The sequence below is a fragment of the Saccopteryx leptura genome, chromosome 2 (assembly GCF_036850995.1).
Source record: "Saccopteryx leptura isolate mSacLep1 chromosome 2, mSacLep1_pri_phased_curated, whole genome shotgun sequence".
Taxonomy (NCBI): Eukaryota; Metazoa; Chordata; class Mammalia; order Chiroptera; family Emballonuridae; genus Saccopteryx; species Saccopteryx leptura.
In genome coordinates, this window is record NC_089504.1 from 235,948,558 (window position 1) to 235,973,959 (window position 25,402).

Genomic DNA, 25,402 nt, shown 5'->3' on the forward strand with positions numbered 1-25,402 from the left:
TTAAGAAATCATTCTTTGTTTTACCCCAAGGTTATAAAGATTGTCTCATCTAGAAGCTCTGCTGTTCTGCCTTTTACATTTAGGTTTACAACCCAACCAGGATTGATTTGTGTGCTTGGCATGAGGTAGGGGTTTTGGAAAACTCAATATTAGAGAGATGGCAAATGTCCTCAAACTGACCCTACAGACTCAATGCCATCCCTATTCAAACCCAATAGGTCTTTTGTTGTTTTTGCATGAAGGACTTGATAAACGGATTCTAAAATGTATAGGCAAATGCAAAAGGCCAAGACATAATCTTGCAGGGGAGAAAAGGAAGAACGTGTTTTACTTGATATCAAGACCATTAGAAAACTGTAGTAATTGAGACCACATGATAAAGATTATAAAATATAGCACAAAGATAATCAAATGGACCAATGGAACTAAATGAAGAACCCAATCTGGCTCCTGCAAACACAGGGACATACGCTTTATGACAAAGGTGGCCTCACAGGGCAGTGGGGAGAGACAGTTCTTTCAGTCAATTGTGATGGGTCAATCGGACATCCACATGGGGAAACAAACTTGTCTCCTGAGTTCCCACTTTCAACCAATACAGGATGCCACGATGCTCGGTTCTTTTATGTTTTTATGATGGTGACAGTAACAATGGTAACATCACCATTTTATTTTTACAATTTTTGCCACTCTCGAGGTGTTTCCTAATCTATTATTTTCCCAACAACCTTGTCAAGCGTTCAGGGAAGACACTATTCATCCTTTTGTAGATGACGAAGCCTAGGCTCGAAGGCACAAGTGACCAACCCAAGGACACTTGCCCAGCACAGGAGCCTCACCTGTTTGATCCCAACCCTGGGGCTCTTTTACTTTGTAGGGAGCCTATTCCCATTCCTCGGGGAGATTAGGGAGATTCTCTTTGTGCCAACAGCACTTACATATAGTATAAAAAAAAAAGACTAGAAGGAAATACATTGAGATGTTAGCAACCATTATCTCTGGGTGGTGGAAATAAGCTTGATTAGTTTTTCTCCATACTTTTCAAGCATCTTCTGAATTATCTCCGTTAGAGAAGAATTAGTTGGAAAAGCAATGGGCTTTAATAAAATACATGCAGATACCAATTCTTGTTTGCTAGTCCCAACAAGGACTAGTCTGCTTATGGCCAGTGTAGAGCCAGCCTATCCTTGAGTCCCAACCTTGACAGATACTAGTTTGGAGTCAGGAAGTCCAGGGTTCAAACCCCAGCTCTGTTACTTTCTAGATGTACTTACCTGGTGAACCTCTTAACCTCTCTGGACCTCAGTTCTCCCACCTGAGAAATGGAGATGGAACTAGCCCCTGGGTTGTTTGGGTGATTTAATAAGGTAATGTGTTTAAAACTACATAACTAAATGGCACTCAGGAGGCTCTCAGTCAATGGGGGTGGGGGACTTCTCACATGCCGCTTTAGAAGAAGGGCTCATTTTCCAGAGATTTGCTGCAGATTTTCTGCAGGTGGGCGTATCGATCATTATTTATTGTTCCCACTTTACAGATAAAGATGCAGAGGTTGAGAGGGGTGCTGAGACATTCCCATGGTCACAGAAGGAATCTTCTGAAACCCACTCAGAGAGAGTAAGTGATCAGCCAGATACCACACCGCTTAAACCTACCGCTTGTTAAAGCAACAAAGTAAATACCAAAACCCACACTGCTCTTTATTGGGTGTTTACTGTTTGTGAGCTACCCTGTCAAGCCTCTTGAACAACAACAGCAACAGCAGCAGCAGTAAGGAATCCTCTGCCATTTATTGAGTGCTTCCGCAATGCCAGGCAGCTTGGCACTTGACAAAATCGTCTCAGTTAATTCTCCAAACAACCGTAGGACTTGGGTCTCTCCAGCCCATTTTCTAGAGATGTAAACTGAGGCTCGGAGGCAAAGGCCCTGCCGAGCTCCGCAGCAGGCCTGCTACCGGGTCTGCCTAGTTATCCGGGAGACTGCGGGAGGGCCAGGTGGCACGCAAGGAGTTAAGCGGTAGGCAGTGCTGTGGCTCCGTGTGAGGAGCGCGCCCGGCTGAGGCGCTGCTGGCGGCAGCGGCGGCGGCGGCAGCGGCTCGGGAGCTGGGGCTGGAGACGTGAAGTCCGAGCGAGCGAGGGACGAGGCAGGGACGAGGCAGCGAGCGGGAGGCGAGGCGGCAGGCGCTCGCGTCCAGCCGTAGCCTGTGCCCCGCGCGCAGCGGGCCCGGGCATCCCCGGGACGGGTGGGCGCGCGGGGCCTCGCGGTGGCGCGGGGTCCCCGCAGTGCCGCCTGCCCGAGCCCCAGGCTCGCAGGAGCCCAGCTTTCACTTCCTCTAGTCTCCGCCCGCCTCCCCAGCTCGCCGGCTGGCGTCGCCACCGCCTCCTCGTCCCCGGCCACCGCTGTCGCCGCTGCTGCAATCCAGGACGCACACTTCCACTTTCCCGCTGGAGGCGCGGAGGATGCCCCTTGCACCAGACCCGGAGGAATAGCCCCCAGGCCCGACTGGAGGAGCCTTGACAGCGAGAAAGGAAATCCAGACTCCGTTTCTCTTGGTGCCACTGCAGCAGCTGGCGGCGGGGAAGGCGCCCACAGAGCGGGCACGCCAGGCGGGACGCGGGAGTGTCAGAGAGAGACCCCGGGCGCCTGCCCGGCTCCGCTGGCAGAGTTTGAAAGTGGCTGAGACCCCCCCAGGTAAGGGCTGAGGGGGCTGAACGGGGTAAGAGGGTTCCATAGAGAGCGGGGCGCCGAGCTGCTGCGAAACGATTCCTGCTCCCCCCCCCCCCAATCTGGGCTTCCAGTTCCAACCGTTTCTCCGCAGGCTGGGGGTTCAGCGCCCAGAGCCAGGTGCGTAAGGAACCCAGAGTGGTGACAGCCCAGCTCAGGGTAAATGACAAACTTTCCTCTGGCAGAAGGTGGGACATTCTGGCGCATCCAGGCTTTCTTTCCTCTGGACATCCCGTTGGGTCCCCATGGGCAGGTACTCAAGGGCTTCTCGGGCTGAGCTGGGGTGGGGGTAGGCAGTAGGCCCTTTTAATTTGATTCATGAATCACCACCGGTTCAGAGTTCTGGGGGAGAAGGAAGGAGCTGGTCATATTTTCAAGTTGGCTTTGCAAGGTGTCTGTCGGGGATGCTACTCTGGTGGATGAGGCTCCCTGTCATCTGGAGCCAGCATCCAGGGCTGGCCAGGGGATAGGCTTTGTGTCCAGCGCTTTGTAGGCTTGCTTATGTTCATTCTGGTGTGTGTGCATCTGTGTAAGGAGAGGGAGAAAGAACCCCGGGGTGGGGGGGAGACAGGGGAACCCATTCAGCCAGATCACCTCCATCCAAGCCCTTCTAGCAGCCCCAGTGTCATCGCAGGAGAGGACTCACCTCCTTGGCAGAGATGACTCCAGGAGAGGCAGGGATAACCTTTCACATCTTTCCACTCCTTAGATGAGCAAAAAGATTTGGAGGAAGTTTTTTGGGCCGCTCAATGAGACCATTCAGATTGGAGCTTGGGGAGGTGCAAACTTTTTGCAAAAAAAGGAGGCTGGAGTGGACAGTTAATTGGACAGGGACTCCTGGCATTCTCATCCTCAGCTCGGAGGATGTGGGTGGTCCCCCCACACTCCAGGCCCCTAGAGGCTCTGCTGAGGCTAGCACATAGCTCATGAGTTTGGCCAGATTATTTTTCCTCCTAATGAAAAGCATGATTCAGAGAGGCCACCTAGTCTCCAAGGACCATTTTGAAGCTACCCCTGTGGTCGCAGCCATCTAGAAGGCATTGTGCTTCCTCACTGAGCTTCCGGCCCAGGGCTGGGGTCATCCTGATGGACTGTTGGTCAGTGAGGCAGGCAGTGGAGGTACTTCTGGCCATGACCCAAAGCTGGGATATAGTCCCCTGGCCCTGTAATCACCTGCTTGGGCTGGGCGACTGCCTCTGAGGGATAGCATTGCTGTGTGGTTCTTAAACAGAATTTGAGGCATGAGGTGGGAGTCTGAGGACCCCTTGCCCTTGCTTGGGTTTCTGACCTAGGGCCAGGCTAAGAGTTGCTTCCCTAGCTGCTGAGAACGAGGTGTTTTTCCATGGTGTCAGAGACCAGTTCTTGATATCGTGGGGGAACCCCATCTCTGGGTCAGGAGGTTCACTTTCAAGTCTGTCCTCGATTGGCTTTGTGACTTTGGGAAAATCACTAGACCTCTCTGGGCCACAGTTGCTGCTTCTGTAAAAGGAAGAGTTTTCACATATCCTCCAACATCCCAGTTCAGTACTCTAACCCTGAGCAGTTATCACAGATGAGATTTTTAAAACCCTAGGAGTTGATGTACTTTAATGTTTAAGAGGCCTGGGACTCAAGACAGTTCTGAATTTGATCAGTCACTTCACCCTCCAAACCTTGCTTCTTCCACTGTAAAATGGGGAGTTCCTGGTTCTGACTTCAGAAGGCTGTTGGGAGGACTAACGGTGATGTGCACGAAAGCACTCAGTGTATCTAGTGGAGACTGGAGTGGAGCCCGCAGACACAGAAGCAGAGCTGTCTGTTTCCAGGTCTTGTGCGTGGGCAGCTGTGCTGTCTTCCCCCGGGAGGCCGGTCCTATCCCTCGTGAGCTGGGGGCAGGGCCCTCTTTCTCTGCAATCACCTGGCACCTGCTATCCCCACCCCTTCTTTGCTGCCTCATAAAAGCACGGCTGGGCCAGCAGCTCCTAGTGGGGAGCCCAGGACCACCTGGGGAGGAATTGAGGCATCCAGCTGCTATGTCACCATGACAACAGGAGGTGGAGGTAAACTGTCTCCATGACTTCAACTTTGCAGCTGTGTAGGAACCCAAGGTAGAGTTCAGTGTGTCTGAGTGTCAGGCACTCAGTCTGCTGAGGCGGTCTGAGCCAGCGAAGCTGCTGTTCCCGGCAGGAACAGCCACGCTGGGGAAAATGCCTTCCGTGTATGGGTGTGTGTGTGTGTGTGTGTGTGTGTGTGTGTGTGTGTGTGTGTTGGGGGAGCAGGGGATGCTGAGATTGTAGGGGAAGGCAGTAGATTGATCAGTCTTATTTTTTTCTGAGTGGTTCTGAGGCTTGGGCCATCTATGTCCCTCCCCAAACTGGGGTTCCCCAGAGTCCATGCAGAGGCCATGGGGAAGGCAGGCTTTATCTCTGCCGACAGGGAGTGAGTTAACGAGCATGCAGCAGGGACTGGGGCAGGAGCAGTCCCGCCGTGTGCTAGCTCAGTTTGTGGGCTTGACTGAGAAAATGAACGATTTGCTTCCTTCATGGAGTAGGTTGTGGGTGTGGGTGTGGACACATGTGTGTATTCTCATGCAGGTTTAGGCACATGTGCTTATATGAGTATGACTGACATAAAAACCTCAAGTGTGTGTGCACACATGTGAGAACAGTGTCACTATGAGTGTGTGCTTATGAGATCACATAAACATGGATTTATGAGTATGTGTGTGTGCACATGTCCATAAGTGAATGCATGCCTGTGTGAGTCAGCGTGAATGTGGGGATGCGTATGCATTTATGAGTGTTAAACAGTTGTTTGTGAGTTGAGTGTATCTCTGAGCAGGCAGGTGCATGGCTACATAGATGCACATGTGTGCTGTGTGGGTCTGTGCACATCTGCATGGTGCCTGCTTTGCTAGCTGTCCGTGCTGTCTCACATGTCTGTGTGGGCATTTGTGAGTGCACATGTGTGTGCAGTGATGTGAGCGTGAACTTGTGCACACTTATGGGCATATCTACCCACCTGGCTTTCAGCGTACACTTTGTACGTGCCTTCATGTGCATATGTGTGTATAGCGCTGCACATTTTATTGTCTCTGTGTCTGTGTGTGTGCATATATTGGTCGTGGTGTGATCTCTCTGAGTGTCTCTGTGAATATGTGTGACTTTCTGGGTGCGTGTATCTGGGAGTGTTAGAAGGTGCATTTGCTTGTGCTTCTGTGTATACGTGTGCTTCTGTGGGTGTGCATGTATGTGTATTCAGTATAAACTAAACTTTTTGTACATCTCTGTACACGTGTGTTGCTGAGTGTGTGTGCCTGTGTGTAGCATCGCATGCTTGATTGTATCTCTGTGTGTATGTTTGTGTTTCTTAGTGCTGGTATCTGGGTGTGTTGGTTACAGTGTACATTTGCATGTGTCTCCATGTGTACGTGAGTGTCTCTAACTGTGTGTTTTGGGATGTTGCAGTGTAACTTGGGTGCACATTACCTGTCTATGAGTGACTTTCTGAGTGTGGGTGCCTGGGGTATCACACTGCACTTGCTTGTGTCTCTGGGTGTGCATTGTGTGTTTTGGAGTGTGTGTGCCTGTCTGTTGAGCCCTGTCACTTTTGTGTGTCTTATGTGCATGTATGTGTTTCCAAGAGTCACATCTCTGCAGGTCTGTCTGAGTGTCACCTGAGGTGTAAAGGTGTGTGTACGTGCACCCACTTGTGGTGTAAACACAACTGAGAGGTTCAAAACAGAAAGCATTTCTGAACCTTTGAAACTACACTGCTGCCTGCTCTTCAGGTTTGAACTGTGCTCGTGCTGTGCACCTTCTGAGTGGCAGTTGGGCGATCTGGGCCGGCTCTGAGCAGCGAGCCGCATGTTGTGTGTTTGTTTTTCTATGTGCCTTAGCGCCAAAGCCCATGTATTCCGCTGCCCCTGGCTCCCTCGACCCCCACAACAGCCCAAGTCTCTGTTGCCAGAAATCTGCGCTTTAGGACTGTTGCTGCACGAATTCACAGATGTTAAGCGCTCAGGTATAATTTTAGGCAGGAGGTCTGCAGATCGGCAGCCTAGGATGCACTGAGCATCTCATCGGCAGTGTTTCTAATTAGGAGCAACTTGTTTTCCTTAAATAAACAAATCAAGTGAGGAAAGAAATTGCCCAAGATTAATGGCTCCCTGGAGCAGGTCCAGATGTTGGGAAGATAGGGATGGGGTCGCCAAGGACTATACATGTTACCGCTAAAGGTCTCTTCCAGATTTTGACCCGGGGCTCGAGAGGAAGCTGGTGAGGCAGGCAGAGCCGGGCAGTGGAGGTTGGTGTTTGGTTATTGGGGTACATGCACCAGTGGCCCCAATTCCTCCTTCCTCCCTGTGTCCATGCCCTCAGCCTTGCAACTTCGCCATTTTTCCCACTCAAGGGACAGGCAGGGTTTATGTTCCTGGTCCTTCATTTTGTGACTAGCGTTGGCCATTAGAGTGAGGTGGAAGTGACAGTGTGTTTGTTCCAAGCCTAGGACTCAGGGAGCCTTGCATGCTTCTGCCATGGCTGGGAGAAAAGCTCCCCTAAGCTAACCACTGTCCCCTCAGCCTGGCCCCAGAGTGAACACATGTCCAGTCACCTTGGGTCCAAACCTCGGCCAAGAGCTTAGCTCAGCCACAGTCAGATTACTAAATAAATGCTCTTACTGCACGTCACTGGGGGTTGTTTGTTACCCAGCATTATTGTGGTTATAGCTAACCAATGCAGTTACAAGTAATCTGTGTTTCCTTGTCTTGTTTGACCCCAGTACTTGCTCAGAACTGCATAATGAACACCTGTACTTCTCATGACGAATACTCCATTTCTACCTAGCTTTGTTCATTCTGACATTAGCAGTAATAATAATAGCAATAATAATGATGATGATGATAGATATTTGTGCAGTGTTTACCAATAACACACTCCTCACCAGAGACTTTATATATCTCTCATTCATTACCCAGGACAACCCTATGAGGTTGTCTTGTTACAGTCTTCTGTTTTAATCTGTGAGGCTTAGAGACATGTGTTGGCTTGCATAGGTCACACAGCCCAGAAGGGTCAAACCTGGGATTTGTACTCCGATCACTTGGAGTCAGAAACCAAGTTTTTTAACCATGATGTCATATTGCTTCCCCAATGCTAGCAGGTATGTTTGACATACTGACATCCTAACATACATTGGACATTTCCCCTTAACTTACCTGGAGGTTAGATAGGCAGGAATGAATCTTTCGTAGAAGTGGGAAGTGTCTATTTTGATGGGGTGTGTTTGGGCGGTGGCATTCTCTCATTCATTCATTCTTTCATTCGTGTATTTATTCACTGAACGTCAACATTTGTTGACACTTGGTATTTGCTCAGAATCTTCTAAGTGTCAGACTCTGGGCTGGGCACTGAAGACACAGAGATGAGAGACCCCAATTCTGTCTTCAAGGAGCTTACAGTCTGGTGAGGAAGCAAAAAAACCTGGGCTCTAAAGGCAGATTAGACTGGGGTCCAGCTCAGCCCTGACACCTCCATGGGAACATCTCGAGCCATCCCTTCCCCCCAACCAGGTTGTTGTGAGGATCAAAGGTGATCATGTTGTCAGGGTTCTTCACACAGTGCCTGGCATGTCGGAAACAGGGGCTTCCTCCGGTTCTTCCTCCTATTCTTCCTCTTCCTTTTCCAAAGGAGACAGTTGAATGTCACAGCCAGAGCGACACTGAGATGGAAGAAACCAGAGGCCATGGGTCCCCGACAGCAATGCCAACCATCCTGCTTTGTCTGAAACAGAGAGGTTTTCCAGAATGCACATTTTAGTGCTAAAACCAGGAGAGCCCTGTGCAATGAAAGTTGGTTGTCCTAGTCCCCGAGGAGGTGTCAGACCCAGCTGGGAATGACTTGGGACAGGGCTTGACAAACTATGTCCCACAGGCCAAATCCGGCCCCCTGTCTATTTTTATAAATAAAGTTTTATTGGGACACAGCTATACCCATTCGTTTACAGATTATCTGCAGCTGTTTTCCAGTTGCAACTGTAGAGTTAAGTAGTTGTTACAGAGTCCATGTGGCCAGCAAAGTCTAAAATATTTGCTATCTGGCCTTTTTCAGGAAAAAAAAATTGCTAAACTCTGAGCTAAAAAGCCCAGCTGGGGTCCTGGGCCTTGATCAAGAGAGATGAGTCCAGAATTCAATGTACTTGGGTTAATCATTGTGGCTCAGGTTCCCATCTATCCACAGGTGGGGCATCCAGAGGGTCTGGAAAGGGGCAGCAACTCCAGAGACTTTGTGAGCTGGGAGAATTGTTAGATGGGGAGGTGGAGACCCAGAAAAGGGAAGAGACATCCCAAAGCCGCCTAGCCAATGGAAAGCAGGTGACTATGGTCTTAATCCCTGAGCATCTGGGAGAATAGCTGTGTGCCCTTCCCAGTCCCACCCCCAACTAATGCATCCTGCCGCAGTACACTTCTCACATCTTGATGTTCACGTTTCTAACTCAGCCTCCATATATTGTATTCACTGTTGCCTTTAAATTCTCTGTGTTGTCCTGTGAATGCAGGTTGAAGAGAAGAACCCCTGGCTGGGTAGTGAAGGGTCCTCATCCTGCTAACTATTGACTGACTTAGTGGTCCTGAGCAAATCTCTCCCCTTTGGGGGTCCTCAGTTTTCCTATCTGTAGAATGGGACAGGAATTATATATAATCACTAAGGACTTTCCCAGTTTGGCCTTGTATGGTCCCATTTCCTTTTCTGATTGAAGTAACCCCAAAGCCCCAATATATGTTGGCCTCTGCAGCAAGGTGGTCCAGCAGGACCCAATCTACTGATCCCCCCGATGACGAAAATCCCTGTCATCCTCACGGCTTCTGTTTGTAGGGTGTTTACAATGCCGGGCATTGTAATCAGAGCTCCACTTGCGTTCTCTCACCGAGTTCTTATGAGTTAAAGGACCTCTGTCTCCACTTTACAGGTCAGGACACCGAGGCTCATACAGGTTCATACACACTGAGTCACGCAGTCCATAAGAGGCCGAGTTAGGGTTTGCGCCCAGGTCTGTCTGACCCCAAAGCCTCTGTGCTCAGCCCTCCTCCCACCCACCTCCCCTCTCTGCTGTGTCACCACTGTCTTTCCCAGGTGGAGGCAATGAGCTATTTTAGGAACCCCTCTGAGGAAGGTTCCCATTCCCCTCCCTCTTCTTTATTAACACGGAAGTCACATGAGCCAAGCCCCGGTCCATCCTCGCAGGTCTGATGGTGGCAAACATGGGTCTGTCGGCGAGGCTGCAGTCTGGGTATGCGTGGGGAACTGCGGATGGCTGAAGGGTTTTCTTTAGGAACAGCAAACAGCAGATGAATCAAGAGGTTCTGGGGCACCAGGGCTGTGGGCACCAGGCTCTGGCTCTGCAGATTCACAGACTATCCCGGAACCCCCGGGAGGCTGGGACCACACGACATTTGCCATGGTGAACAGTGTGGAAGTTTCCAGAGACAGCAGATCACTTATGTTTCTCCCTCTCTTGGGTTGTCCCCAAGGTGAGCCTTGCTTTGCTGAGATGGCCTCGATTTCTCCTCTCCGTTTACAAGTCAGTGGCCTGGGCCCTTTGTGGTTTGAATGCCTACCTTGTGGGACAAGGAGCAAATTTAGAGTCTGAAACAATCAGACCTGCTTTCGTTCTCACACAGCTCTCAGGTGTATCACCCTTCCTGCAGGCTGTTTGTCCTGGAAACTCAGCCACATGCAAAGCAGGGAAAGAAAGGCATCCCACTGAAGTGCCACAGTATCCATATCAGAAACAGAGCCAACATCTCTTCACTCAGAGCCTGTTTACTCTTGCTTTGCACACCATTCTGATAAGCTCCGTGACCTGATTTCCCAGCCTTCTAGCCTGAAGAAGGAGCAAATTAGAAGCGCGTGGAACAGTAGAGAAAGCACAGTGACAGCAGCTGGAAGCAACAGTTGACAGCTTAAGAGCAAGGATACAGGTGAACAGATTATAAAAATAAGAAGTAAGAAAACGAAAGAATCACAGTGGGGAAGGAATTTAATGCAGGGGTCAGTTGACCTCATCATCATCTCAGTAGCTTACACTCAATGTTATAGGACAATGTAACCAATTAGAGAACAATGTACAGTAGTCCCCCCTTCCTTATCTGTAAGGGATGCTTCCCAAGACCCCCAGTGGATGCCTGAAACCACGGATAGTCCCGAACCCTATATATTGGTTTTTTTTTCCCTATGATACATACCTATGATAAAGTTTAACTTATAAATTTGGCAACTTCATGGATAGAAGATTCGTCCTTAACTGTAGATCTTAGCAACCTCAGCATTCGATTTTTTTTCTTACCTTATTAAGTTGAGAACTGTCACTTCTTCAACTTAAAAGAAACATTTTATGACTTCTCTTGGGCATATCTGAATTGCCAGCATCACTACTCTTGTGCTTTGGGTGCATTATTAAGTAAAATAAAAGTGACTTGAACACAATCACTGCGAAACCTCAACAGCCGATCTGACAGCTACTCAGTGACTAACGGGCAGGTAGCACACAGAGCGTGGTGCCTTGGACAAAGGGATGATTCACATCCCTGGCTGCATGGAGCAGTATGGCGCGAGATCTCATCACGCTACTTAGAATGATGTGCAATGAATTGTTTATTTCTGGAGTTTTCCATTGAATATTTTTTGGACCACGGCTGACCGCGGGTAATTGAAATCAAGGAATGTGAAACTGCGGATTAGGCAGGAATACTGTAATACAGTGTGCTGTGTTATGGAGCAGCAAAAATGTTGTAGGCTTCTGTGATAGCCCTGAGAAACAGTTGATCACCTTTCAGGAGGCAGGGGAAAGGGCAGAGAAGAATTCATTGTGTAAAGTATTCTGATCCCATGGTTAACTAAGTGTTTCTGTGCACGATGCCTCGGGTGTCTGGAAAATTCGCTTACATGGAACTCTTCGTTTTTCACAGTGTTGAGTAAGTGATATCTTTCCGCACTTAGAAGAGTATCTGGCACATGGCAGGCACTCAAGAATTAAACATTCTTTGCAATCAGAGAATGGGTTCAGAGGCTAGCCCCTTCTCAACAGCTGATGGCTCAATCTCTAGCCTCAGTGTTCTCATCTGTAAAATGAGGACAGCTGTTAAGTGAGCTAACGCTACTGCTGAAAACCAAACCTGTCTGCTTGGCCTCCAGCTTGTGACATTTGCTTCCATAATTCATGTGGAAGCCAGTCACCTGCAAAAACAAGTCTCAAGAGGACTCTGAGAAGTGTCATATAATTACAACTCGAAGTAAATGCCAGGAAGGAAAGTATCTGACACTGGGGGATGTACAAATTAGGTGATTTAAATGGAAGGCTTCCCTAAGAAAGGAAAAAAATGAGCTGGAATCCGGAGGATGTGCAAATCTGATAGCATGTGCAAAGGTCCTGAGGTGGAAAGGAGAGTGGCATGAACCAAACCAATGGATACTTGAGCTTTGGGGCAGGGGAGGGGCTGGTACACAATGAAAGTGGCCAAATCTCAGGGCCTTGTGGGGCCCTTAAGTGTTTTGCTCCTTATCCTTCCAGCAGTGGGAAGCCTTATAAAGATTTTAAGCACAGGGAGTGAAATGGTTAAACCCTGGCCAGAGCAACAAGACAAAATGTCGCCCCCATATGAGGTGGGAGCCCATTGAAATCCCAACAAAGAGGGAGCTGAGCAGGCATCAGCGATTTCAGGATTTTGGCCTTATTATGCAAAACACACAGGCTTCCAAGGGAGAGGTGAGCTTTGGAAAAAAAAATAGAGTCAACAAATTAGATTTTTTAATCTGCTTTAAGTTGCTGAAATGCCCCTGTCTTCCTTCCATTGTTACCTGATGGCCTGTGGGCTATTTTAACTTATATTAGAGAATTCTATTTTAATTAAAGGAGTTTTTTGAAAAACAAATACCAGCCGTGTTTGATAAGATAGAATTTTTAAAATGGCACTGGGGAAATGCCACAGAAAGCTTTGATTTTTCTCCTTATGGCATCTGAACTGATTTAAATAATAATTGTGTAGTTCATCTCCACACAGCCTCCCCTCCTCCCTTCCTGGCCTCCCCAACACGCCGCACCACAGTCTACCAGCAGCCCTGAAAATATGCTGTTTCTAAAACCCCCCAACTCTCAGCTTGTAGAGAAAGAGGGACAGCCCTGTAAGATACAAGGATTTCTGACCTAACAGCTTTAGGCTTCGGGCAAATCTTGCTGAAATCCAAGTGCTACTAATTCACAGCTGTGTGGCTTTGGTCATTTACTTCACTCTCCTTAACCTCCAGTTACTCATATAAAATGAAATTAATGGTAATATTTATATTCACCAGGGTCCTTTTGGTCATAAGAGACAGAAACTCCAACTTAAATATCAAAACACTCTTATTCTCAGGCATAAACAGGAATATACTGGCTCATGGAACTAGCAACCAGCTTCAGGCTTGGCTGGATCCAGGAGCTTCTCCATGTCACAGCTTTCTCTTTCTGTCTTCCTTCCTCCCTCCCTTCCTTTGCCTTCCCCTTTCCCTCCCTCCTTTTCTCCGTCTGAGTTTTTTGACTCTCCTTTTCTCTGTGGGCTTCCTTCTCACACTGGCTCTGGCTCTCTATTTCTGGGCACAAATGCCCACAGCAGTCAAATGCCTACATTATGCCAGCTGCAACAGTTCCAGCAAGTCCTGGAATTGAGACCCAGGGCCTCCTGGAAGCAATCACCATAGCCAGAAAAATGGGCTATGTTGTTTGGCCAGAGTGAGGTAATGTGATCAACCCTGGGGACTTGTGGGGGGAAGAGTCACCCTTTGCTGCTTCCTGAGTCACAGAGACCAATAGTGGGAGAGAGATGGGCTCCCAAAGGAAAATCAGGACCCAGAGAAACGAAGAAGGGGGAGTCTATGCTGGTCAGACTAAAGTGATGGAGCAGCAAGCTGGCCAGTTCTCGCCACAGAGGGTGGTTATGGGGAGGAAAGGAGCTCAGGCATGCAGGGTCCTTAGCACTGACCCCTGCAGGCACGCTACGCAGGACGTGCTCCCTGCGTTCACCACTACTGGCGATGGTTATTGGCATGCTGATAACAGGCCAGGCAGGGGCCTTGCAAGTGTTCAGGGCAATGGGAGACACTTGCAACCAGAAGACTCAGTCTGGACTTGGCCCTGTTGCCTGGGAGCCTTGGACCTGTCACTTTCTCTCCAGCATTGTTTGCTGAAAGCTACTGTCCCTTAAGAAACCCCCCATCAAGGGTCACTTCACCAGCTAACATTTGTGAGGGCTCAAAGGATGTGAGAGGGGTTGCAGACTCTTTGCTCTTGCAAACGAGTCCCCTAGGAGGGAGACAGAGCAGAAGAATAGTAGTGAACCAGAGAACAAGTGCCTTGTTTGGGGGTAGAGGGAGGCATTCTGCTCCAACCCCTAGCCCACTGTCACTCAATGAAAATGCAAGCCCTTGGCCTGACCTGTGGTGGCGCAGTGGGATAAAGCGTCGACCTGGAACACTGAGGTCGCCGGTTCGAAAACTTGGGCTTGGCTGGTCAAGGCACATATGGGAGTTGATGCTTCCTGCTCCTCCCCCTTCTCTCTCTCTCTCTCTCTCTCTCTCTCTCTTTCCCCTCTCTCTAAAAATCAATAAATAAAATATTAAAAAAAAAGAAAAAAAAAAAAAAAAAGAAAATGCAAGCCCAGGGTGACCCTCTCTCTTGATTGTTTTTTTTGCAGGAGAATTCATTTCAAGGTTTGTTTGTGTGTGTGTGTTTTGCAAAGTCCCCTTGATTGTAAATGTTGACCACCAATTCAGGCCATTGTAAAGCACAATATAGACTAAACAAGTATGTCTGTGGGCTCAGTTGGGCCAGTCTTGTTAGGCCAGGTCTTGCAAGCACGGGGGTGGGGGGTGGAGCGGGGGCACAGAGCTTGTTCTCTCTGAACCAGAGACCTCAGGTTGCTGATGATCTCAGAAGACACACCGGTCCATTGTTCTAGAAACCCATGTCTTGTGCTGTGTGCTTTCAGCATCCCCTTGGATGGCCACGGGCAGACCTTTTAACTCTGAGCTGCACCATTTTTAATAGGCTCCGAGGATGGAATTCTGCGAGAACAGTTGTTTCAAAGCAGTTCATTTTGCTGCCTGAGATTATTAATGTTCACTCTGATTTCCTGCTTCATACTATCGGTTTCCTGGGATAAAACTTCCTCTGCAAAGGCTGAGATGGTAATTCAGCCACCATCCTTCCCAGTGAGGGCGGGTGTGATTCTGGCTTTCCTACTCTCTGTTGTGTGACTGAAGGCAAGTCTCTTTGCCTCTCTGAGCCTCAGTTTTCTCATCTGCAACATGGGGTCCTCACTGCTCCTACCTCCTAAGGAGGTATTGCGCACATAGAAGGCGCTCAACAAAGCTTAGCTCCTCCTATAAAACTGCAGCCCAACAGCCTGGGGAGAGGGAGGTTGATGATCCTGTTCCTTCTCTGTACGGAGCACTCACCTCCTGCCAAAACCTTTCCAGGCACAGCCCCCTTTGCTAGTCAGGTAGGCCCTGAGGGTAGTGGCTTTGCTATCATTGTCTTCTTTTTTACAGATGGGGACACTGAGACTCTGAGCAGTGAAGGGATCTGCTGAGGCCAGACAGCTAGGATGTGACAGAGCTGAGACTGGAACTCTGGCATGCCTGAACCCACAGGTCCTGCCTCTTGTGAAGGACCCTATCTTCTAGGAATTCATTCCATTCACACAAACCAATGAGTGCCAAGGACCCCTTAGGAGCAGAGTCCTAGACCCAGCTCTGCTACTAACTTGCTGTGTCACTTCAGGAGGCTTTCTTGACCTCTCTGGCCCTTTTCTCCCCAGCTCCTTAAACTCACTCTGCTTCCTTTAACCTCAGGGCTTTTACACATGCTGTGCCAGCTTCCCAGAATTCTTTCCTCTCCATCTTCACTTGGTTAATTGTAGCTCCTTCTAGTTTTGGGCGAAGCATTACTTCTGAGAACTCCTCTGGAACTCCCCTGAACCAGGTCAGATCTCCCCTGCCATGACCTCCTCAAGCTCCATATCATTCCTTTAGGATTTGTGATTATAGTGCTGTTTCAATGATTTAACTAACCTATGTCTTTCCTACCAGTCTGTTGCTTGGAGGGTGTCAGGGAACCACTTAACGCCCTTTCTATACTCACACTCTAAGCCTGCCACATGCATGCATCACCAAGATATGGTTATTAACTGAAATTTAAGAGTACTGAGGACCCTCACACACTGCTGGCAGCAGTGTGAATTAGTACAGCTGCTTTGGACAACTACCTGGCAATATTTACTAAAGCAGCACAATATTGTTCCACTTTGCAACACAGACTCAACCTAAAGGATGCCTGAGGTTACCTCACGCCGCAGAATAGTACACAGCAGTGGAAACGAGCAAACTGCAGCTACGTGCTGCAAAAGGAGGAATCGTGCATAAGTCATGCCGAGCAAAAAAAAAAAAAGCCAGATACACCAGAGTATAGGCTATATATAAGGCTCATTACAAAAAGCTCAGAATAGAAGCTAAACTAGAGTGTTTGGGGATGTGTGCATGCTTAAGTGGAAACACTATAAAGAAAAACAAGGAGGAAATGACCGTAATTCTCAGGATGGTAGTTACCTCGAGTAGGGAAGGCGCACAGAGGGAGCTTTGGGAGCTGGCCACGTTCTGTTTCTCGTTCCTGGAAGGCAGCTACATGGGTGTGTGCATTCATTGTGCAGTAAGTCATCAGACTGTCTATTTTGTTTTGTGTTTTCTTTTGTATATGGCTCATGGGTCCCATGAAATGGTTCCCTGTATCCCCCCAGGTACTTACCTCTGGGAGGACCCCACCTGGATCAGATCACACTGAGGACATCCTGTCTTAAGCCTTGCTGTTCTCTCCTTAGAAGAGAGGGGCCATGCCACTGTCTGTTCTGTAAGCCCTCGGGGATCCCAAATCTACAGGTGCCAAAACAGCCCAAGCAGCCTTTTCTGGGCAGTGAGGCCACCTAGCCAGAGGACACAATTAGCTTCTTTTCTTTTTCTTTTTCTTTTTCTTTTTCAGAATGTGATAAAAATGGTGTGTTGATTGCCGCAGAAGAAAATAAGAAAGAAAGAGAAAAATAAAACCTGAGAAACATTTTCAAGTTTCTCATTTTGCTGGCTACCAAAAGCCAGGAGATAAGCTGTTGCGGATAGAGGGTCAGATAACAGGGCTGGGACAGGGATAAGAATGAGGACATGGAGCTCCAAAGGGGGGCCGTGGAGTGCCAGGCCCAGGGTGGGCTGGCCTCGAGGTCCAGGACAATTAGGTCATCAGACTCACTGCCACAATTGTTCTCCTGTGACCCTGTGCAGACATAAGTGTGGGCTAGGACCCTGCTCTTGAAACCAGGCCCTAACTGGAGAGCGAAAACACCGTGATTTTAATAGATCCTTGGAGCATGGGTTAGGATGGGCTGGGGTTGGGGTCTTCTAGGGGCCTCCAGAAGTGTGGTTAATGGTTCTGGATTATGAACTCCTTGATGATGAACTTTATACATCCACCTACTTAAGAACCCTTTGTAAATTTCCTACTCACCTTTTATTCAACAAATACAAGTGGAGCTTACCTTAGATTAGACTCTGCTAAGCATCAGGGATATGGTTCAAGTGACCAATTTGTTTTGGTTTTCCTGGCATTTTCCTAGTTTTAGTGCCAAAAGTCAAAGCATCCTGGGGACCTCTTGGTCCCAGGCAAACCCTAACAGCTGGCCCATGGTAAGACTCTCGTATGCCCACCCTCACAGAACTTCCAGCCCAGCGGAGGAGGTGGAAGGTTACAAACCAGCAGACCAGTGCTTTGATGGAGGAAGGCCAGGGCGCAGTGGATGCCCAGAGGAGGCCCCTCACCCGGAGGCAAGTGTCTAAGAAGGCTTCCTGGAGAAAGTGGCATCTAAAGGCACCAAGCCCTTCTAGAGGCTCAGGGTCGGGGACGAGTGCTGGGGGTGTGAGAGAGGAAGACAGGGCTCCTGACAGACGGAGCAGGGGAAGCCTGGTGTGTTGGAGGAGGTGAACCAGGGGCGCTGTGATTGGGAAGGGGGCAAGGAGACCCGAAGGAGTCTGGTCATGGTAGACCTTTTGGGTCAGGATGGGCACCCACTGGGCATCTGGAAGCCCTGGGGATTCAAGAAGGAAAATGGAAGCACCAAATTTCTATTTCAAGATTGCTCTGGCTGCTGTACAGAGAGTTGAGGGGGGATTGGCAGGGTGGGAGAGTTCAGAGGGGACATGATGGGACCATTGGGTCAGGCTGCTCGTTAATCCTTCCAGACGCTTTGGCTGAAAGCCTCAGTGTCCTCTTTGACTTTCTTCCTCTGCGACCCTGCATAAGATCTTCAGTCAACCCAACCTTTTCTCCCCACCCCCAGCCCCATTCCTGGCATTCCCCCCTACTCCGTCATCTTCTTCTCTGCTTTTGCTCCATGGTTCTCACCACCTTCTAATCTACCATGCAGCTGACCTATTTTGTTTACTTGCCGATTCTTCCTTCTTGGAACAGGGCTTCTCAGCCTTGGTGCTGTTGACGCTTTGGACTAGGCAGTTCTTTGTGGCGGGGGCTGCGCTGGGCATCGTAGCATGTTGAGGCTCATCTGACTCCAGGGACACTCTTCCTCGCAATTGTGACAATCAAAAATGTCTCCAGGCATTGCCACGTGTCTTCTGGGGTTGAGGGGTGCAAAATTGCTACCAGTTGAGGCCACTGGTTTGAACCAGTCATAACACATTCCCTGGGAATTGACAAACTGCTACTCCCTTCCAAAGATACGGGTTCTGCTGGCTAAGAGGAGGGAAAGGGATGCGTAAGGGTAGATACCAAACAATAAATGCCTTTCCTTCTTCCTTCCTTCCTTCCTTCCTTCCTTCCTTCCTTCCTTCCTTCCTTCCTTCCTTCCTTCTTCCCTTCCTCCTTCCCACCCTCCTTTACCTACAAAAAACAAAAACAAACAACTTTATTTATGTGATGTGCAAACACAGGCTGCCTGATCTGGGGTTCGGCCCTCTGGATGTAGTTTTCAGACTCTCGGAATTAAAACAGAAAACACTCTCTTCCCTGAGATGACATGCTTCCTTGAAGGCAGGAACTGGCACATCTGTCTGCTGCCTTCTTTGTATAGTGTTATATATGTAATAGACAATAAATCCATTCCTTTAAACCTTTTTATCTTGGTAAAATACACTTAATCTAACATTTGTTGTCTTAACAGTGTACCATCCAGTGGTATTAAATATACTCATCATTCTGTGGTGTTGTGACCACCAGAACTCTTTCATGAGAGCTTCCTAATCAAAGGTGGGTGAGCTAAGATCATTTGGACCCACTCTCTCGGTTTTGATCTGTGGAAATTGATGCTCAGAGGGAAAGGGCCTTGCCAAGGTACATAGCCAGTTAGAATCAAAGTCAAGATTAGAATCTTGGCCTCACTCTGCCTGGACCCCCCCAGCCAAGTGGCCCTCCCAAGCTTTTCCCAGAATGCCTTGGTACACAGAGGTACCACATAAATATATTGCTCACAAAACTTAGGGGATATTTCAAAATGAATATGAAGCTATATAATACCCCCTAATTTTTGTGAGTGGTGTATTTAGTGACCGCTGGGGACTGGGGACTCCATTGAGGTACTCCCTGAGACTAATCCAGTTCTCTCTCTAATTTCTGGGACTGCTGGAGATGAAATCCTACTCCATAGACTAATGGCTAATTAATTGCTCTCTTTGGCCAGATAACATTTCTCATCATTTTTTAGAAATTACGTTGGCCTCCCCTGAGATCCAACCAGTTCTTTCGAGTAGTCCCTTTCATTCTCTCCTTGCCCCCGCCTCCTCCCCCCGCACCCCCGCACCCCCGCCCCGCCCCCGCCCCGTCCACACTGGGGCCAGACGGGAGAGCTCCTCGGAGATAAGAGGGCCATCGATCCTCTTTCACCGACGTCACTGCCCCTCTGGACCCATCTCAAGGCATCTGAGATGCTTCAGTTACCCTCACAATGAGGGCATTTAGGCGGACTCCCCTCCCCCGGGATGCTCAGAGGCAGAAATCGGAGGAAGAGCAGAGAGGAGAGAGGGCGGAAACAAAACCCAGCAAAGCCACCCATCTCGAGGGCAACGGGCTGGGAGAATAAGGCCCAGCCAGCTCTGATTTCAGAGCTGTTTGAGAAAGTGCCTCTGCGTGGCTTGTTTTCCCCATTGGTGGGCCAAGGGCGGTGCCCAAGGAAGGACAAAGTTAGAGGCCCCGTTCAGGCAAACCAAACCGAGGCAAGGGCCCAACGTGAGCGGGACAGGGTGGGGGCCAGGAGAACAAGGGCTCTGTGTGTTCCCTCCTGACCACGGGGATGTGAGCCACAGGCTCCCACCCGGCCAGGCGTGTGATCAGAAATCCACAACACGGCTGGAGAATATGGATCAGGATGGCACCAGGGTTGTGTAACTGAGCTGCGAGCAGAACGTTTTCAGAGGGAGCCGCGTTGGGGAGGATGACGAATTCCCCTCTTGGTAGGTGAGCCAGCTCTTGGGTCAAGATGGCTCTCAGGAGTGAGCCAGGCCCATCCCAGGAGCCCCAGGGGAGGGCTCAGGGTTTCTTCCTCTGGGGACAGAGCTCAGGGAAGGGGCTGCAGACTCAAATGCCCTCGGAAACCAGGCAGGTGCCCCAAAGCAGGTTTGTCACAGACCGCAGCAAGTGGGGGGCCCGCGCCACATCTTTAGGCACCACCAGTGTCGATCGATGAGCTCGATCAGATTCACCATCAGTGCTGATCAATGAACTCGATCAGATTCCAGCCCCTCCATTTGCTCGCTGAGTAATCTCAGACACACAATTGAATCTCTGTGCCTCAGTTTTTCCATATTGAAAACTGAGTTAGTGCCAGCATTCACCATGTGGGGTTGTCGTGATGATTATGTGAATTAACACACAAAAGCACTCAGAACTGTGCTGTTTCATTTTATCTTTGAAGAGAAACAGGAAGTCTGGGTTTGTATTCAAAAGCTCCAAATCATTAACTGTCTGCAATGAATTCAAATAGAAATATAAGTGAATGCAGGCTTTCCCTTGGCTCGCTGTGGACCACAGCCCATGGGCCACGCTGCCAACCTCTGGCTGCGGGGCTGTGGACAGACACAGGCTGAACAAGTGAGTGCACCTGTCTGTGTCTTGTCTGCCTTGTGCTGCATCAGTTTGGAGCCTGGCAGGAAGCGATGACTCCCTGGAGTTGGGCAGCTGGGCAGCGGGTGAGAGTTTAATAAGAGCAGGGGCGTGATGTGAAGAAATCGCAAGGGACTGTGCAGCATCCAAGGTTAGAGAGGGGAGCTGTGACCACCCCTCATCCTGAAAAGGCAAAGGGCAGGAGCAGTGATGGGACAGGGAGAAAGGAGCTGTGTGGAGAGGGCCACCTGCAGGAGCAGTGGCCTTTAGTAAAGGGACTCTGCCAACCCTGGTGGCCCCACAGAGAGAGAGGTGCTGGGGGAACGAGTGCCCTGACAATTCACAACCCACCTTCCCACCTCCTGCTGGTGCCACCTATTGGCCAAATGCAAATGGAAGCCAGAGAACCAGAGAGCCTGTTGCTGTGGTCCATGCGGACCACCCCCCAACAGAGAGCTCGGTGCAGAAGGGGAGGAGTGGGTGTCGAGGGGCCAGTGGCAAACAGGTGATGATAGCTACCACCTGCCTCGATTCTGGAAGGCTTTCCTTCGTCTAGCAAAAGTGTGATGCTTAGCACAGAACTGTAGCAACAGGCTGAAGGCATTCTCCTTGTTACTGAAGGCCGGAAGGCAGAGGCAGTACAGGCGAGGGCCCCGCCGTGTGTCCTCAGAGCTCCGCAATGGCCCCTCAGAGGTGTTGGAGGGTATATTAGTTTCCCATGGCTGCTGTAACAGATTACCACCGACTTGGTGGCTCACAACAGCACACATTTATTCTCACACAGTCCTGAACGTCGGAAGTGCAAAATGGGTCTCACTTGGCTAAAGACGAGGCGTCTGCCGAGCTGAGTCCCTTCGGGAGGCCCTAGGGCAAAACCACCCCCTTGCCTTCTCCAGTCTCTAGAAGCAGCCCACATTCCTTGGCTCATGACCCCCCGCCCCCTTCAAAGCCAGCAGTTATATCACTCCGGCTTCTGCTTCCATTGTCAAGTCTCTTCCTTTTTGAATCCTGCTTTCTCTTAAGAAAGATGTTTGTGCTGACACTGTGCCCCCTGGATGATCGGGGACAACCTCCCCACCTTAAACCCTAAACTTAATCCATCTTCAAAGTCTCTTCTGTATGGAAGATAACAGATGCTCAGGTGCTAAGGATTTAGGACATGGACATCTTGGGGTGGGTAGGGGGGGACATTATTCTGCTTGACACAAAAGGACTCTCAGTAGGTTCTCCAAGGAAAAATATCCTCCCGTTGCCATGTCCAGGAATCCAAAGTCCCTTCCATAACATCTCTTTGTTTGAATTAACAATGTGCCCAAACTCCTGAACTTCTCCATCTTCCCTTCAAGAATTTCCCCAGAGCTGCGTGTTCATCTTTGAATGGGTCTTATACCAGCTCACAGTTTTACTCTGCTTCATTCTCAGTGATAATACATGTGCAATCAAAGTTTAATGTTCACTTAGAATCTTTCTAACTATTCTCATTCAAATTAATTCTGTAACTATTGACATTTTAAGAAAAGTTGATTACATGAACCACCTAAAAGCGCCTGGTTGGAATACTATGACTGTGTATGTACCACACTGCCGTGAACTCTGGATTGGTATGAAAAGGCAACTATGTTTCCTGGATATCAAGTATACCTTGAATCCCAGCCTGCAAAGTGGTTGCATGGGCGGTTGCTCTGCAGAGAACAGAACCAACAGGACACACACACACACACACACACACACACACACACACACAGAGAAATGGAGGTTTATAATTGGCTCACACAATTATACAGTCAGGAAGCTGGAGACCCAGGAGAGCCCATGATATAAGTCCCAGTTAGAGTTTAAGTTCAAAGGCAGGAGAAGACTGATGTCCCAGCTTGAAGACACAGGCAGAGAGCAAATTCTCCCTCAGCCCACCTTTTTGTTCTATTCAGGCCTCCAAAGGATCAGAGGAGGCCCAGCCACCCACCTCGGGGAGGGCAGTCTGCTCTCCTAGTCCACCGATTGATATGCTCATTTCATCCAGACACACCCTCCTAGAGTGATGTTTGACCAAGTGTCTGGGCACCTGTGGCCCGGTCAGGTGGATACGTAAAATGTGATGTGGAAAGAGCTCTAAGGGAGGAGAGCAGGGTCTGCGCTTGGCTCCTGGATCTGCTCGGTTCCCAGGTTCTCTGTAGTTCAGACATGCTAGGCTTCTGCCCTTAGCTCACTGGTACATCAACAATGAGAGACGAACATGGGCAAGTTTTGACAGGAATGGCTAGAGTATGAGGTGCTGTTAGAGACATCAGAGGGACCCACCCACCCCAGCACCAGGGTTACCTGTTCTTGTTGGGCCTCACTGTGTGCACACATCCATCATGGCTCCTGGTGGGAGACTGAGTTTTACTGAACCTTGTAGTCCTCACACCAGGCCTGGAATAAGGACTCAGTATATTATCAGGTTGTTGAAGGACCGACTGACTGATCAAAGAAAAGGAGGTATGAGGCACCTCAGAGTCCCAAGAGATCTTTGCCGAAAGGCCCCTCAAAAGACTGGATGCCCCAGAAAACTTAGTGGTGAGCATGTGGGACCTGTGAGTCAGACAGATAGGGGTTCAAATCCCAGAGCCATCAGTTAGGACTGACCTTAAGCAAGTTATTTCCCTGTCTGAGCCCCAGTGGTTTCGTCTGTAGAATGAAGATAATAAGAGAACCAAATTCATACGTCTGTGCTGAGATTTAAAATTTTTAAAAAATTGATTGATTTGAGAGAGAGAGAGAGAGAAACATCAATTTGTTGTTTTACATATTTATGCATTCATGGGTTGGTTCTTCTTTTGTGCCTTGAGCGGGGATGGAACTTGCAACCTTGGCATATCAGGACAATGTTCTAACCAACTGAGCTATGTGCTGAGATTTAAATGAGAGATTCTGCCCTGGCCGGTTTGCTCAGTGGTAGAGCATCGGCCTGGCGTGCAGGAGTCCCGGGTTTGATTCCCAGCCAGGGAACACAGGAGAAGTGCCCATCTGCTTCTCCACCCCCCCCCCCTCTCCTTCCTCTCTGTCTCTCTCTTCCCTTCCCACAGCCAAGGCTCCATTGGAGCAAAGTTGGCCTGGGTGCTGAGGATGGCTCTGTGGCCTCTGCCTCAGGCGCTAGAATGGCTCTGGTTGCAACAGAGCGACGCCCCAGATGGGCAGAACATCGCCCCCTGGTGGGCGTGCCAGGTGGATCCCGGTCGGGCACATGCCTCCTTGTTTCCAACTTCAGAAAAATACAAAAAAATAAAAATAAAAATGAGAGATTCTATGCAAAGTGCACAGCTCAGTAGTGCACTTACGTATGGAGTTAATGCTCCATAAATATTAACAGCTACACTGTTACTATTATCATTTTTGCCTCCCATATTGTCTGGAGACCATGGAGATGATCCAATAAGATGCCATGCCTCTCCCCGGCCATACAGAGGAGGTAGGTAACTGTTGGAGACACCCCATATCTGAGGAAGCATGTAGGGTTTTTTTAAATCTACATTGACTCCCCCAGACCAACCCTCCCCCACTGTTCTGCACCAGCAAGCCATCTGGTGCAGTTCAGATATTATTCAGATGTAGTATTTTGAAACTGTTTTTCAGATAGTTTGGAAATGTTGGCCAAAATTCTAAAAATCCCATGTGAACAAAAAAATATAATTGTTCATTGGCTTTGCATTGTGTGAATAGATTGTCAGATGGAGAGAAATGGAGGCATTAAATGAAGAGGAGAAAGAGTGTGCACAGGGAACACCCAGTTCTGCCACTTGTGACCAAGTCACCTCAGAGACAGCCATCCAGTCTCTCAGAGTTGTTTCTTCCTCTGTAAGATGAGTCACCCACAGGCTAACTAATCAGGTTAGCACAGCACCTAGTAAGCTCAACCTATAGTACCTGTTAAAACAGAAACAAAACTTGTGACGTGGCTAGCACGTAGTAGGAGCTTTGCCCAGGTTGGTTTCCCCATAACCTGTAAGCTGGAAGAGGGATCAGTGGGTTAATTTCCAATGGATTTGAGCAAAGCCTTTCTAAGAATGGGTTGAAATTCAGCTCTCTGTGTATTTTAGGCGCCGGCACATTTAAGAATCTGGTCTGACGGATGTCTGAGTTCCGCTGAGGAGGACAGGTGTGGGTGGTGGGTATCAAGGAATCTTATTTTAGCCCATAAATTCAGGTGTACCAAAAAATAGCAACCATATTAAATGTCTCTAAAGGAATTCAAATTAGACTTGGAGTCTCTACTGGGCTGCAAGGAACTTAATGGAGCTTCCTCATGCCAGGACAGATGAATATCCCCAGAAACTTACCCTGTCTACCTGGTCACCATCAAACCCCATTCACATACCCTGCGTGTTTCTTTCAAGTCTGGGAACGCTGCTACTTCTAGGCCAAGCTTGGAGCATGAAAACCTGTGCCCAGGTTGGTATTTCTGGCATCAACAGCCCAACCACATGCTTCTGGCACTGCCAGGACTTGCTTGCAACCTCTGGCCAGTTCACTGTCACAGAGA

The 25,402-nt window shown here is 49.1% G+C and overlaps 1 protein-coding gene across 2 annotated transcripts in view; it reads left to right on the forward strand.

The window, feature by feature from the left end:
* Window positions 1-1,890: 1,890 nt before the first annotated feature.
* WSCD2 (WSC domain containing 2) overlaps window positions 1,891-25,402 on the forward strand; it is an 89,858-nt gene continuing 66,346 nt past the window's right edge. The window contains exon 1 of one of the 2 annotated variants that reach the window (XM_066370646.1): window positions 1,891-2,691. The gene's annotated coding sequence lies outside the window, so the exon portion shown is untranslated. The remainder of the gene's footprint in view (window positions 2,692-25,402) is intronic. The other variant, XM_066370645.1, reaches the window with a different exon arrangement.